This window comes from Lontra canadensis, unplaced genomic scaffold (assembly GCF_010015895.1).
Source record: "Lontra canadensis isolate GAN:19392208 unplaced genomic scaffold, GSC_riverotter_1.0 scaffold173, whole genome shotgun sequence".
Classification (NCBI taxonomy): Eukaryota; Metazoa; Chordata; class Mammalia; order Carnivora; family Mustelidae; genus Lontra; species Lontra canadensis.
Genome location: NW_022631167.1, coordinates 988,360 through 1,002,954, shown reverse-complemented (window position 1 = coordinate 1,002,954; position 14,595 = coordinate 988,360). Strand labels below are relative to the sequence as shown.

Below are 14,595 nucleotides of genomic sequence, written 5' to 3'. Positions count from 1 at the left end.
GGTCAAAACCATCTTCAAGTCCTACACGATTCTAAGAAAAAGCTTTGACAGCAAGCACTGTGGGTGTCAGGAAGGAGAGGAAGAAACACTCTTTAGGGAGAATCTGGGCCCCATGTCTCATTGCTCTGAGCATCCATAGGGCCACAGCTGTTTCTTTCTCTCTCTCTCTCTCTCTCTCTTTCTCGCTTTTTTCCTGTTGCTCCTCTTTTTATGATGGGCATCAACTAAGGGGACTCCTGCCCACCTCCCTCAGGAGACAGCAGCTAGAACGAGCTGCTGCGGAGCCAAGATGAGGGAGGGATTAGTGAATGTGGCTTGGAGGGGCCTCTGGGGTCTGCAGCCTGGTCAGGAGTCTGAGGTCCAAAGATAGTGAATGATGGAAGGAACAGACAAGACTGTGTGTGGAAAGGAGGGACAGATAAGGGAGTAGGGACAGTTGGCAAGCTGCTGCTTGGGCTAGGAAAAGTTCATGTTTTGTTACTGATTTTTAAGAGTCATTACAAAGCTGAAATATTCGTATAAAAATATGGATACTATTGAAATACAGATAAATGAAAAGTCCTTGGGTGCCTGGGTGACTCCGTTGGTTGGACAACTCCCTGCCGCTCAGGTCATGATCCAGGAGTCCCGGGATCGAGTCCCGCACGGGGCTCCCAGCTCCACGGGGAGTCTGCTTCTCCCTCTGACCTTCTCCCCTCACATGAGCTCTCTCACCGTCCTTCTCTCAAATAAATAAATAAAATCTTTAAAAATAAAAAAATGAAAAGTCCTCGTTCTCCTCCCATTTCCTCTCTAATATTCTGCTTCCCACTATTATCATTTTGGTATTTATCGTTTCAGAACGTTTTCTACATATACATGTTTCCACACACATTGTTTTTATTGCGTTTAAAAAAACAAAACAAGGGGCGCCTGGGTGGCTCAGTGGGTTAAAGCCTCTGCCTTCGGCTCCGGTCATGATCTCAGGGTCCTGGGATCGAGCCCCGCATCGGGCTCTCTGCTCAGCGGAGAGCCTGCTTTCTCCTCTCTCTCTGCCTGCCTCTCTGCCTACTTGTGATCTCTGTCTGTCAAATAAATAAATAAAAATCTTAAAAAAAACACAAAAAACCATGGGTTATACTCTCCATACTACTTTGCAGCTCATCTTTTAAACCATCTACCACGGGCACCCTCTGTGCCTGTTTCTAAGTCAGAGCCGCTCACTCCTTTGGACAGCTGCGCAGGATTTCATGGCCCTTAACTATTACAGGAATGCCACCTGCAACAGCACACTTGTTCAAGTATTTCTGTAGGACACTGTCCTAAAAGTGGAATGGTTAGATCGGAAAGGATGCGCATTCCTAAATGGGTCAGACTGTATACAACTGTCCCTTGCAAAGCATCGCCGTCCCACCAGCGCACTTTCTTCCTCCTAATCGCCTGGGCACGAGGCCTTACCAACGCTTCAGACTGCATTTCCCCAGGTGGGTGGGGCACGCGACCAGAACTTCAGCAGGAGGGTTCTGGGGCGGGGGGCACAGCCTCCAGGTTTCTGTTTTCCAGCTGAGATAAAGGAGGAGAGGCGGGAAGGGGAGTGATTTCTGGCAGCAACGTGCAAAAGGAGAGAAGGAAGACACGCACCACGGCTGTCATCCTTTTGGTGGCGGGTGGCGCGGGAAGGGCGGCGGTGACAAGAGCGCACCAGGGATTTTCCTGTGCCCCCGCAGTACCCCGGGGCTCATAGCCCCACCCGGGAGCGGGCAGGGCGGGGTTGGTGCCACTGGTGAGGCTCTAACTGGTCCCGCGGACCCTCTCTCCGTCCCACAGCTCAGGCTCAGTCTCCCCTCCCTACCTAGCCCCCCGGTTGCTGAGCAGGTGCCCGAACCCCTTTGGGCCTCTATATCCCCACTTGTTAATTTAGAGTGTTGAAGCTGATGTTCCTCAGCTGCTAGGGTAAGGATGAAACGACCCGATGGTTGTCAAGTTTAGAACAGCGCCTCTAAGAAATGTCAGCGGCGTGGAGTGACCTTTCAGCTGGTCAATCATTCCCGGCTGCCCGCGCACGCGCACACGCTCAGGCTCCTCTCCCTGGGGTAACCGCTGTGGGCAGTTCGGTGCATCTCCTTCCAGACTTTCTGGAACATGTAGACACACAACTTGTGTGTGCATGTGGGTGTCTGTGACAGTTAAAAATACTCCCGTGTGCCTACTCTACCATTTAGGAGTTTTTTTTTTTTTTTCTTTAAAAAAGAATTTTTTTAAGCAACTTTATTTTTTGAACAGGCATTACATGCACATGGCATAAAATTTAAAAAGGAAAAAAGGGTGTACAGTGAGAAATAAGCATCCTTCTCGGTTTCGTAGTGAGGCAGGTCCCCAGTGTTATCAATTTCTTGAGTATCCTTCAAGAGATATTTCAAGCCCTTGTATAAACATGTAAGTTTATGCATTATTTTTCCTCACACAAATGGTAGCACACTTTACATAATCTTCTGCACTTCTTTTTTTTCATTTAATGATCTATCTTGGGTATATCTTTTCATATCACCACACACACAGTTATTTTTTGAAAAAAAATTTGGCTGCCTTGCGTTTCATGGTTAGAAGTACCATTACTTCTGAAATCCTTTTTTTAAAGGAAATTTAGATTTTCTAATAGGTTGTTTATAAATGAAGCTATAACAAATATCCTTCTCTTTATAAAGAGTCTTCTTTGTGAAGTGAATGGAAACCTAGCTAGATTGACTTAAACGGAAGAGGAAAATGGAGTTTGAAGGTTCTGTCATTGTCGAAGACCAGATACCATGCTGACTTCAGTTAAGGATTGATACAGTCACTCGGTGTCCTCACAGATCTGGTTCTCTGTCTGTTTTCTGTCTTTTGATGGGTGGCCTTTCTCTTGAGGCTCCACTCAGTGGTTGTTCCCCTGGCCCCTTCACCAGCTCTAGGGTCTTCCCACATGGCACAAAAAGGCTGCCATGGTTCTAGGCCTCTGGCCTCACAGCACCACTCCATCCAAGGCAAGTTTGAATGTATCCTCTGTAGACTTTACATGGAAGGAAGGCAATGACTTGTCCCAGGAAACTCAGTAGACCACAGTATCTTCTTCACTGTCCTGGTCACTTGCCCTTTTCATATTAATGTTATCATGTACTTAATAGAAGTCAGCATGGCTTCTTGGATGGACACTGTGGTGTTTGCATTAAAAACAAAACAACCTGGGGCTCTTGACTGGCTCAGTCAGAAGAGCATGGGACTCTTGATCTCAGAGTTGTAAGCTCGAGCCTCATATTGGGTGTAGAGATTACTTAAAAAAAAACAAAAAATCTGAAAAAAAGAAAAATATAGCTTTTCCTCCCTGGCCACTTGAAGCTTGAAGCCGTCATCATGAACGACACCATAACTATCTGAACCAGGAAGTTCATGACCAACCGACTACTTCTGTGGAAACAAACGCTCATTGCTGTTCTTCACCCTGGAAAGGGAGCAGTACCTAAGACAGGAATTTGGGGAAAACTAGGCAAAATATGCAAGACCATACCAGATGTCATTTTAGTGTCTGGATTCAGAACCCATTTTGGTGGTGGCAAGACAATTGGCTTTGGCACGATTTATGATTCCTTGGATTATGCATACAAAAATGAGCCCAAACATAGACTTGCAAGACATGGCCTGCATGTGAAGAAAAACACCTCAGGGAAACGGCAAAAGGAACGCAAGGACAGGGTGATGGCAGTCAGGGGGACGGCAAAAGCCCCTGCTGGCGCTGGCGACAAGTGAGCTGGAGATCGGTGGCCAGAAGGAGTCAAGATTCCGCCCGGACTTTATCTGTGGTGATTGTGTAGATTTTTCATGAGAGGATTAATAAACTAAGAACAATAAACAAATAAATAAAATAAAAATAAAACAACCTATAAACAATGTTGGAACGAAAATCTGCGCTAGTTGGGATACGGTTCAGTTGCTTTAATAAAGACCTACAGTAACAGGTGCTTAGTGAAACAAGCTAGAAGTGATCTCTCCATTGTTCGTAGGTGTGTAAGCAGTTCAAGGACGACAGGGTTGGTCTACTTTGTCAGGGAGGGAGATCCCTTTTGTCTTATGTCTTTGTCTACATTGTTGAAGATGACTCAGCACCATATTCTTTGGGTCCATTGGATGGTGGGGGTGGGAGGGGTGGGACAGAAGACCCCATACCTCTCAGTGCACACCCCAGAAGTTGCACATCGCTTTTGCTCAGACTCACTGGCCAGAACTTGGCCACGTGGCCACACCTGGCTGTGCGAGAGCCTGGGAAATAGAATCTCTACACCGGGTAGGTATGAACCCCATGAAAAGTTGGGGGTTCTATTGTTAAAAGAAGGAGGGAAACATCTAGTATGGGGTAATTAGCCATCTCTGGTACAGCATCCTCAAACACTGATCTGTAAAGAGCTCTATATTTTTGTAGAACGGAATTCTTCTGGATACCCTCTAGAATGCTGCTAGGAACCCGTGCTCCCACTGGGAGCCCCTGGACTCCTGCTTTCCCACATATGTTACCCCTCTGCTGCAGCCAGCACAGTCCCAGCCGCGTGACTGCCTGGACCCTGCTGGCCACACCCGCCACGTGTGCCTGGGGCTCTGCCTGTTCAGGCACCAGTCACTAACTCTACGGTCTGGGCCATCCTCAGATTTTATCTGCAAAATTAGGATTTTTAAAAAATTAAGACATTGAAAAAAAGTAAATTGAGGTATTGAACTCTCATCTAGGTCCTACAGAACGTCAGCTTCTCTTCTGGTTGTAGAGTTAGTTCCATGAAGGGGGGTAGTGTGGCAGTGGGAGAGGCAGCTTCGGTGAAACGTGGCACCTAGGAAGAGGGAGGTGATGGTCCCACCCTGCGGGCTGGCAGGACCCACGCAGGTGGGCAGGGTTCGGATCTGGACATGTCTCTAAGGGCCCACAGACTGGAGCCTGGTCAGCGGAGAGCCACTGAAGCAGAAATGAGCGCGTGAAGGGAGGAAGAAGAATGGAAAGAAATGGAAGCATTTAATCTGGGGAGAGGGGAGGGAGGAGAGAGGGGGAGAAGGAGGCAAGATGCACCTCCCGGCCAGGCTCAGGAATGGGAGTGTTGTGGGAAAGGCTGGTCATGATATGTGTTGCCTCCAGGAGGAGCCACAGAGCAGCAAGGAGAATGTATAGGGCTGTAGGCAGGGGCACAAAATAAGAAATAATCTCTCTGTTTTACATTTTCGTTGGAAAAATCATACGTGTACTGTTTAATCTCCACTCGCTACTTCACCTGTCCCTCCACCTGCCTCCCCCCGCAGTAACCATCAGTTTGTTCTCTGTAGTTAAGAGTCTGTTTCTTGTTCATCTCTTTTTTCTCCTTTGCTCGTTTGTTTCTTAAACTCCGTGTATGAGTGAAATCCTATGGTATTTGTCTTTTTCTGACTTATTTCATTTGGCATTGTACTCTCTAGCTCTGTCCATGTCGTTACAAATGGCAAGATTTTCTTTTTTATGGCCGCATAATATTCCATTAGATAGATGACGGACAGCACTTTTTCTTTAACCATTTGTCAGTTCATGGACACTATGGCTGCTTCCCTGACTTGGCTCTTGTAAGTAATGCTGATAAAATGATGGTGTCTGTATCCCTTTGAATTAGTGTTTTTGTATTCTTTGGGTAATTACCCAATAGTGTGATTTCTGGAAGTTAGGGTCGTGCTACTTTTAGCTTTTTGAAGAACCCCCACGCGGTTTTCCGCAGCGGCTGCCCAGTGTGCATTCCCAGCAACAGTGTAGGGGGTCTCCCTTTTCCCACATCCTGGCCAACACCTGTTGTGTCTTGCGTTGTTGATTTTAGCCATTCTGACAGACATCGGGTGATGTCTTATTATACTTTTGTTTTGTGTGTCCCTGAGGATGAGTGATGTTGAGCATCTTTTCATGCGTCCATGGGCCGTAAGAAATGATCTCTTAAGGAGTGTAAAGACATTTAAATAATACTTGACTGAAAGGGGAAGAGGCTATTTGGGGCCTAGATGCCCACTGCGAGCTGGCTTGGCTTAAGGCTGCTCTTCTCTTTGCCTGTTACTCCCCAGCCTCAAAACCAGACTAGTCTTTGTCACTCTCCCTCGGCCACCACTGAAACTGTCCCACTGTGGCTCTTGAATGTTCTCCCTCTGCTCTGTCTCTTGGAAGCTCTCCTGGCCTCGCCATTCCGGCCTCTCAGCGGCACGCCACAACATCGATCACATCCTTCTGAAAGCATCCGGTTCCTTCTCCTGTGGCTTCTTCTATGCTCCTTCTCTGCCAGTGGCTTCTCTACTGCAGCCTTCCTGACTTCTTACTGCACAGCTCACCTCACCATCTATTAGCTCCGCGTGTAGGTGGCCACTAGTCTCAGACTTGCCCCAGGCCCCTGGTCAGGGGCCCAGAGCTCTGTGAGCAGTGGCCTGCTATCCCATGGACACCTGGAATTCAACCTGTACCAGAAGGACCTTGTCTTGTCCGCCCTGTACCTCCAACTTCATCCTCCTGCAAAGAACAGAGAACCACCATTTGTGCAGACACCACGGACTGACCTCTCTGTGTCCAGTCTCGCCCTCCAACTCCATTCTATGCGTTATGCTCCTGTGGCTCAAGGCCCTTCAGGGGGCTCCCCATCACCTCAGAACAGAGTCCAAATGGCTAAGCAGGCTGATAAGGTCCTTTTTGAGCTGGTTCCTTCTATGGTGGCAAGCCCAGCTCTTTGTGCCACCCCTGCCCCCTTCCCTGTGGGCTCCAGCCAGCCTGCTCCGAGAGGGCATCGCTCACAGGCCTGAGAAGGCTCTTCCCTTCTTCCTGCCCCTGGTGAACAGCCAACTCCAGGTCAGCCTTCAGCCTTGGGTACTGCCTTCTGTCCTCCAGGGAACCCTGTGCGCTGCCCGGGCGGCCTTAGCTGTCTCTCACCATGCACCTGTCTAGCACATGTATCTAGCTGCACAAGCTTCGTGCACTGTTTTTAATTGCTTGAGTGCATCTCTGTATCGCCGAGGCTTCTAGAGCCGTGTGTGCAGGAACTTTGTTCATGTTGTTTTCGCTGCACACTTGAAGCCTGGAACAGAAGGCGTTGCATAAATATTTGTTGACTACCATTGAGTCAAGACCTGACTAATTGGGCATTGCCCAGGGCTTTAGCAATGGCCCTCACCTTGAGGACAGGCCAGGGCTCTGAGCTCCGGAGTAAGGAGCGGACAGAGAAGTGAGAGTGGCTGGAAAGTGAAAGTGAAGCTGACTGGGGAGGAGAGAGCCCCAGAGGGCTCAGAGGAGGGGCTGGGCCAAGAGTTCATTCAACCCAGTAAAGCAAGAGAGTCAGGCTAGGCTGGCATAGGCTGGGGTGGGAGGGGGCACTGTGGGCAGGGAGGTGCAGACTGAAAAGAGAGAAAATGTGTTTTGTAATTAGTCATTGCCCCTCGGGGTGAGCCTGGGAGTTTTCACCGGAGGTGGGTAGACCAGATTTGCAAAATGACAAACAGGGGCTAACCACCAGCTCAGAGACACTGTGGGGCTTCCGGGTTTCCACGCAGAGCAGAAGTTGAGCTTTCTAGTTTTTTCTCTGTCCCTCCTCACTGCATTCAAGATTCTACCAAATAGTGGAACTGGGAGGGGAAGGCCTGGAGGAAAGACTTACCCAGGGGCCAGACCTGCCTTTCCTGACTTCCCAGGCTGACCTCTGCCTCTCTGCCTGTTCTCACAACAGAGTCCCCAAGGGGACACGGTGGCCCTTGCCACTTGGAAGGATCAGCCAGTGACCCTACGTCTGAAGATGTTGACTAACTTGCCCTGTGGGGGTTCTTGGGAAACATGTAAACATTCCAGGGCTGGGGAATCTGGGTAAAAGCCACCATCTCTGCCTTCCCACTAAAGAAAGTGGCAAAGTGAGTAGAGTACGTTTGGGTATAAGGGGAATGCCTCATTCTGTGCCCAGGAAAGTGGAGGGCCGTTGTTCCCCCCAGATAATCCTGAGGATACTGGAATTAAATGTGAGGACAAGAACCTCTGTTTCTTTCTCTCTCATACACACACATACACATAAAGGGCACATTTTGGTCTTTGTTCCTTTGGTCTTTTAGGGCAGTGGCTCCCAAAAGTTTGTGTGTGTGTGTGTGTGTGTGTGTGTGTGTGTGCGCGCATTTTAGAGGAGGGGAGGGGCAGAGGGAGAGAGAAACCTCTTTTTAGATTTATTTATTTATTTGAGAGAGAGACAGACAGAGGGAGGGGCAGAGGGAGAGAGAATCCCAAGCAAACTCAGGGCTCAATCTCATAACCCTGAGATCATAACCTGAGCCGAAATCAGGAGTCAGACACTTAACCTACTGAGCCACCCAGGCGCCCTAAGAGCAGTGGCTTTCAAATGTTTAAAACCATGACCTACGAGTAAGAAATGCATTTCTTATCTCAACCCATTCCTCTGATGAGTGTTTACATACCTATCCTGAACTAAAGGTTTTATGCAACTAGACGTTCCTTTTCATATATGTAACCCGTGCTTACGTTTTCCCATTCTATTCTATCTCTTTTTTAGAAAATTCTGAGTGCAGTCTACTAAACTGATTTCACGACCCACTAGTGGGTCTCAGCCCACAATCAAAGAGCACTGCTTTAGGGGAAGAGTCAGTTCTTCTCTGGACTTGGTCTTCAGCTTCTGACCGCTGGAATTTGGCCCCAGTTTTCCTGATGAGTTTCTTCCCTCCATGTTCTCCTTACACATACACCCTGCACCAGGCCTATAGTCCCCAAGTCACCACCATCATCGGGTTACCGGATCTGTTCCCATCAGCCTTCCTTGGATGCCCCCAGACCCTGCTCCTGGCAGACTGAGATCAGCCTAAGCTCCCAGGAGGGCTGCCGTGTTCCTATCTGTGGGCTTCCAGCTGCAAGGATAAAATGCTTAAACCATAAGGGGTTAATCGAATCACACACCAGGGAGCCCAGAGGTAGGGGGCTCCAGAGTTGGATAATTAAGTGATCACGTGGCCTTCCGTTTATTTCCCCGTTGCCATCCTCCAACCTTTGGAAATGCCTTTCTCTACCTCGGTCTCCGTGCGACAAGAGTGCTATGTTAAGGGGCTTTTGTGGGTAGCAGGAGACGGGAAGGGTGGGGCCGGGGTTGCAGCTGGCTCGGTGAGCAAGTGAGTCACTGAGTTGCTGGGCCCCTCCAGCCCCATGTAAGGACAGACTGCTGCCGCCCACTGCCCGCCTGGACTGTGTCTGGACAGAAATGGGCATGTCTGCTTCACAAGGGGCCCCACCTCATGCTCGGATAACCCTGTGAATCAGGAAGGCCAGAGATGCTTATCGCCGCCTTTCTCTCCGCGAGTCACAGGCCCCCAAAGCGGAAATGACTCTTGCCTTCCCCTATAGATCCAGATCGGCGCTGAGCAGAGAACCCAACATTCTGTCTCCATCTCAGGGCTGGATCCCTTGGAGCAGGAATAAAAGAAGGGGTCTGGTGCTCCCTTACACTTTGCACTTTTTCCAAGTCCTCTCTCCAGGGTCCAGACCCCTTGTGCTGGCTCTTTCTGCCACCTGCCCCTTGTCTGCTGGTTTTCCCAGGGAGAGCTGGAGGCGGGGCAGGGGCATGGTCCTGGAGGAGTCCCCACTGATGTCTAGGGCTTTGGTAGCATCTGAATCATAGACTTAGCCATGAGCCAGGGCTAGTAGCACCTGGGACAGTGTGTGAGCTGTGCAGGAACCTGAGAACCACTTCCACTGTAGAGATGGGGACCCCCAGGCCCAGAGAGGGATAGTGATCTGCCCAAGGCCACACAGCTAGTTAGCAGCAGAAGCATGAACTGGGGTCTCCTGCCCTCCAGGCCCCCACTCTCCCTGCTCCCACCTGCCTGGATCCCTGGTTTGCTTTCTAGTCCAAGCCTGGGCAGCAACTTTGAAGTGCAAGGCTGCCAGATCCACGCTCCCCTGACAGCGAGGGGGGTGGGGCGGGGAAGGCCCCGTGTGCTTTCCCAAGCTGGTTTTCGTCTCCTGCTCAAGACAGTGAAAGGACGGAATGATAATCCACACTACAGGGCCTGAGACAAGCAATACTAACCCTTCTGAATAAAGTCCTACTTTCAACGAAGGGGAACAGGGCTTGGCAGGCTCTGGGAAGGATCTGCTCCAGGAGCTGGCGCTAAGGAGGGTGTGGAGTCAATCTGTGTAGGAGCTCTGCCCGTGGGCAGGGAGGGCCCGCCGGGGTGTGTGCTGGTGCATATGTGCATGTCCAGGAAGAAAGTGGGTGGTGTAGACATCCAGGGGGCACTGGACTGGGAGCTGGAGTGCCAGAGTTCTCTCCTCTGCATGTTAGCCCTGTGTCCTTGGAACTCAACCTCCCAAAGCTTCAGTTGTCCCAGCGGCAACATGGGGATGCTGAAGAACTCCCTCCCAGGGTTCATAAGCAGCTCCAAACAAGTTGACAGACTCCCAGGGACAGAGCATGAGGCTGTTTTGGGCTTGGGGCCGTAGGAAGTATCCTGTTCCTCTTGGGCACTGGCAAGAGCTGAGGGTATCTAGCAGTACTTGCTCTGGGGCAGGATAGGGCAGGACTCAGCCACTCCGAGCCCCTCTCCTGTGACTTCCTTCCTGGCTTCCTCGGCCGCCCAAGGCAGTGCTAAATCTGGTCACCACTTGTCTCTCCTTGCAGTGGCTGTCATGCCGGCTGTCATGCCCAGCTCCCAATCCAGGTCACTGGCTCCCACACCCCCGCCCTCCCCAGCAGCCTCGGAGATCAGTGCTTTTGTTCTTAAGTGCTGCTCATTAGACCCTGGCTGTGTGCCTGACACTGGGCCTACTGCTTTAAGAAGAAATCACAGGCCCCCTTTGCAGCTGCGATATGCCAGACTCCATCATGAGGTGCTCTGAGGGAGACAGGATCACTTCTGTTTTATAAGTGAAGAAACTGAGGCTCAAAAGGTAAGTATCTCAATCAAGGTCACTCAGCTGGCAAGGGCAGAACCAAGGTTGAAACCTAGATCAGTCTGGTCGCCGAGCCCGTGCTTTGAATCCCCAAGGTCCTGTGATAAGAAGACAGGACACAAAGGTGCAAGCAGGAGCTGGGGGGTGTCCCTGGGGAGGATAGGTAGGGCTCAGTCTGAGAGTAAGGTGAGGTCCGAGGGGAGCGTGCAGGGCTGCGGGAGACAGGAGGCAAAGGCCTGCAGTGTGCGTGATGGGGAGGCACACACACACTCACCCAGATACACGTATCACACACGCACACAGACACACATGCACAGACAACGCGCAAACACATGCAGTCATGCAGACATACAGGAAAGAGGCTGGCAGACACCCAAAGACCCACAGGACCGGCACGCACATAAAAGCCACACACAAAGACCCAGCTGCACACAAAAGACACTCACGGACCCAGAAATCACACCCATGTTGAGACACATGAGAGAGACACACAGACCCAGCGTCGCTCAGACTCATACACAGACACCTACACATACACAGACACCACCGCCCCCCCGCCTCCCCGCCCAGCACACAATCTGGAGGGAAGGGAGGGAAGAGCCAGGGCCGCCTCATTTCCAGGCCTCCTCCTCTAAGGCGAAGGGAAAAGCCTTCCCCAGAAGTGCTGAGTCAGCAGCGGGTGACAAATGAGCCTCGGGGCGGCGGGCTCCGGGAGAGCACTTAGCCTGCAGAGCGCCTGCCTGCCAGCCAGGCCCGGGCCAGCGGAGAGGGGGCAGGGAGCGGCCACAGGCTGCCTGCTCCGGGGGAGGCCCCAGGGAGGAAGTGACTCACTTTGACTTTGCAAAGCCGGACTTTGCAGCCCAAGGTCACACGGCAGGCGCTGCCAGCAGGCTTCCTGCTGAGAGGCGGGGTGGACCCTGACCTGTGCAGAGCTGCCCAGGTCAGGCCTAGGAGAGGCTGGACCCAGGTGGGACGGAGGCAGGGGGCTGGGCCTTGGCCCTTGGGCCTTGGCCCTTGGCCCTTCCCCCTGTCTGGGCTCCACCAGCAAGAACAGACAATGGACCCTAAGCTCTGAGACTGTGCCAGGAGACCTTCAGGGTCCTTCATGAACACTCCTCTTCACAGCCTACGGTCCACACAGGAATCTAGGGAAAGGGGACATCATGGCAGGCCTGGGTGGTCGCAGCCACCCCCCAGCCTGGCTCTCCTGCCCTCTTGCCCTTGTGATTTATTCTTCAGGAAGCAGCCAGCAAGGTCTTTTCAAGACATCAATCACATGATTTCCTCCAGTGGCTTCCCACTGCATTTAAAATAAATTCAACCCCTTGTCGTTAGTAACATCTTTCTTTCAAAGGGGCCTCTCTTGACTGTGGAAGAAGGAACTGTTAAAAATGACACGAGGGCCACATGGGACCCGGGATGTCCCTGGCACACAGCCCTAACTGGCCTTGTTTCCACCTCCTTTGTCCCCACCCCCAGCTTTGCATGAGTGGCCCGAATCTCAGCAAAAACTCTCACCTTCTCAGAGAGATCATCCCTGACAGCCTCCCGCTTGTCAGTCCCCGTGCAATGACTCCCTGTTAGCTCTTTTAGAGTATTTGCAGCTTGCTGGGCTTATCTTTTTTATTTGTTTACTCCTGTGCTGTCTGTCCAAGCCCCTCCCTCCGCGAAAGCTTCTTGATAGCAAAGATCTTTTCTGTCTTGTGCGACCTTGTGGGGGTCCCTAGTCCCCCAGCAGAGCATCTGGCACATGGGGGTGTTTGGGAGTATTTCCTATGGGAGAGCGAGGATGAGGGGCAGGCCTGAACGGGAAATACGGGATTTCCAAAAGCACAGGTCTCCTTAGGGACACGCGGGTAAGGGGAGGGACAGAGAATGCGGGGAGGTGCTGGCGTGAAGGGCCTATGGATAGGGGCTACAGCACGGGATAAACACCATAGACACCAAAGCGTCCCTGAAACCAGCCAGAAGGCTGTGGAATAATCCAGGCCTGGCTCTCTCGGTTGCTAGCTCTGTGTCTTTGGGCTAGTTATTTACTCTCTAGAAAATGAGAAGGAAGACACTCTTTCTTCCAGGTGATTGAAGGCTCTGGGTACCCCCCCAACTCCCTGAAGTCATTTCCTCTCCATGCCAGCTCGTTAGACACAGGGCTCTGCCCGAGAATCCAGAAATGGAGAATTCCTTTCCTTAGGAGGGTCTGGAAGATGCCAGCTATGTTTCCACTCCAGGTCCTGCCAGGCCCTGTGGTTCAGTTTCTTCCTAGGTGGACAGGCACTGAGCAGGGTTCCCCCGCTCAAAGGTGGCCCTCTGGGGACAGTGGGGAAGTTTGACAAAAGGGAAACACTACGAAGTCCTCCCATCCTGGCTCTGTGGCTTCAGCGGCCTCTAAGCTGGTGGACTTTTTTTTTTTTTTTCCTTCTGTTGATTGACTCCTGTCTTTTCCATCCCTGCCACCCCAGAATGAGGATCCAGTAAGAGAATCATCTTGACAGTGCTTTTGGAAAGTGTTCCTGCTGGAGGAAGGTGAGGACGTCTCTGCAGCTGAGATCCATGCACAGCAGTGTGGAGAATGGAATGCTGCTGAACCCACTTTGTCTCCATGCCAGAGGGCCCGTCTTTCTGACTCTCCAGCCCCTACCCCATCTCCGGGAGCTGGTGCGGCAGCCCCAGGCCTGGCTGTTCCTGCTTTGGTGGAGAAAACAGAAAGTGAAAGTGGCTCTGGGGGGAAGCAGCCCAACAGAGCCCGCAGCCTGCCAGCTGTCTGCAGAGGGACCCCAGGAAGGAAGGTCAGCTGCTTGCCCTCGGGTCCCCTGCCCTGCGCTGCTCACCCGGGGCCAGCCCCCTGTGCCTGCGGTCTTTCCTGCTGCAGTCCTGGGCAGAGCAGCCTGCCTGGGCAGCAAGACGGTGTCCTGAGGTCACCACCAGTCCCCAGACTACTGTCCTGACTCAACCTCCCTTGTGGGTGAGAGGAGGGGAGAGAAGTCCTGGCAGCCAGTGGGTTGGCCCCGTGGGGTGTGTCAGCAGCTGGGGTTGCTGGGGCGGGCTCAGGATGCTGCCTCAGTCGAGGCTTTCCTCTGAGGGCTCCCGGCAGGGCTTCCCAAGGGTGTCACAGGGAGGCCCAAGGTATGGGTGTGGGTGGAGGAAAGTGAGAGACAATAGCATCGGCGAACCTCAAGTACTAACCACAGGCCAGGCCCTATGCCAGGTGCTCTGGCCACCCAGCAAAGCCCCGGGTGCCCCGATCCACCTGCGAAAAACCCTGTTCTATTGGCCTGTCTGTCTCCATCCATCCCTTTAATCCACAAATAATGTTTAAGATCCTCTGTGTGCGGCTGCTGTTCTAGACACAGGGGACACAGCTAGGAAAACGTTATTTTTTTAAATTCTTGTCTTCACGGAGTTTCCTATTCTAGCGGAGGGAAAACAGTCAACAATCAACAGACAGAGGCCAGGTGGGATGCTGATGGTGACAAAGGAGGGACGGGGGATGGGGTGCTGGAGTCGGGAGAGGTTTGCGATTTGAACTAGAGAGGGTGGGGAAGCCCTGGCTGAGAAGGCGGCATCGTTTCTGATTCTGAACATTTCTGTAATCCACACAAAAGTCAAGGGCATGGGTATGATCAGTCATCCCGAGGAAGGACAAAGAAATCAAGCCCCAAGAATGAGTCCAAGGTCAA

General features: G+C 51.8%; 1 pseudogene; it reads left to right on the top strand.

Annotated features, from left to right (window-relative positions):
- The first annotated feature begins 3,366 nt into the window (after positions 1-3,366).
- On the top strand, positions 3,367-3,759 carry LOC116860264 (annotated as a pseudogene).
- Positions 3,760-14,595: the final 10,836 nt, after the last annotated feature.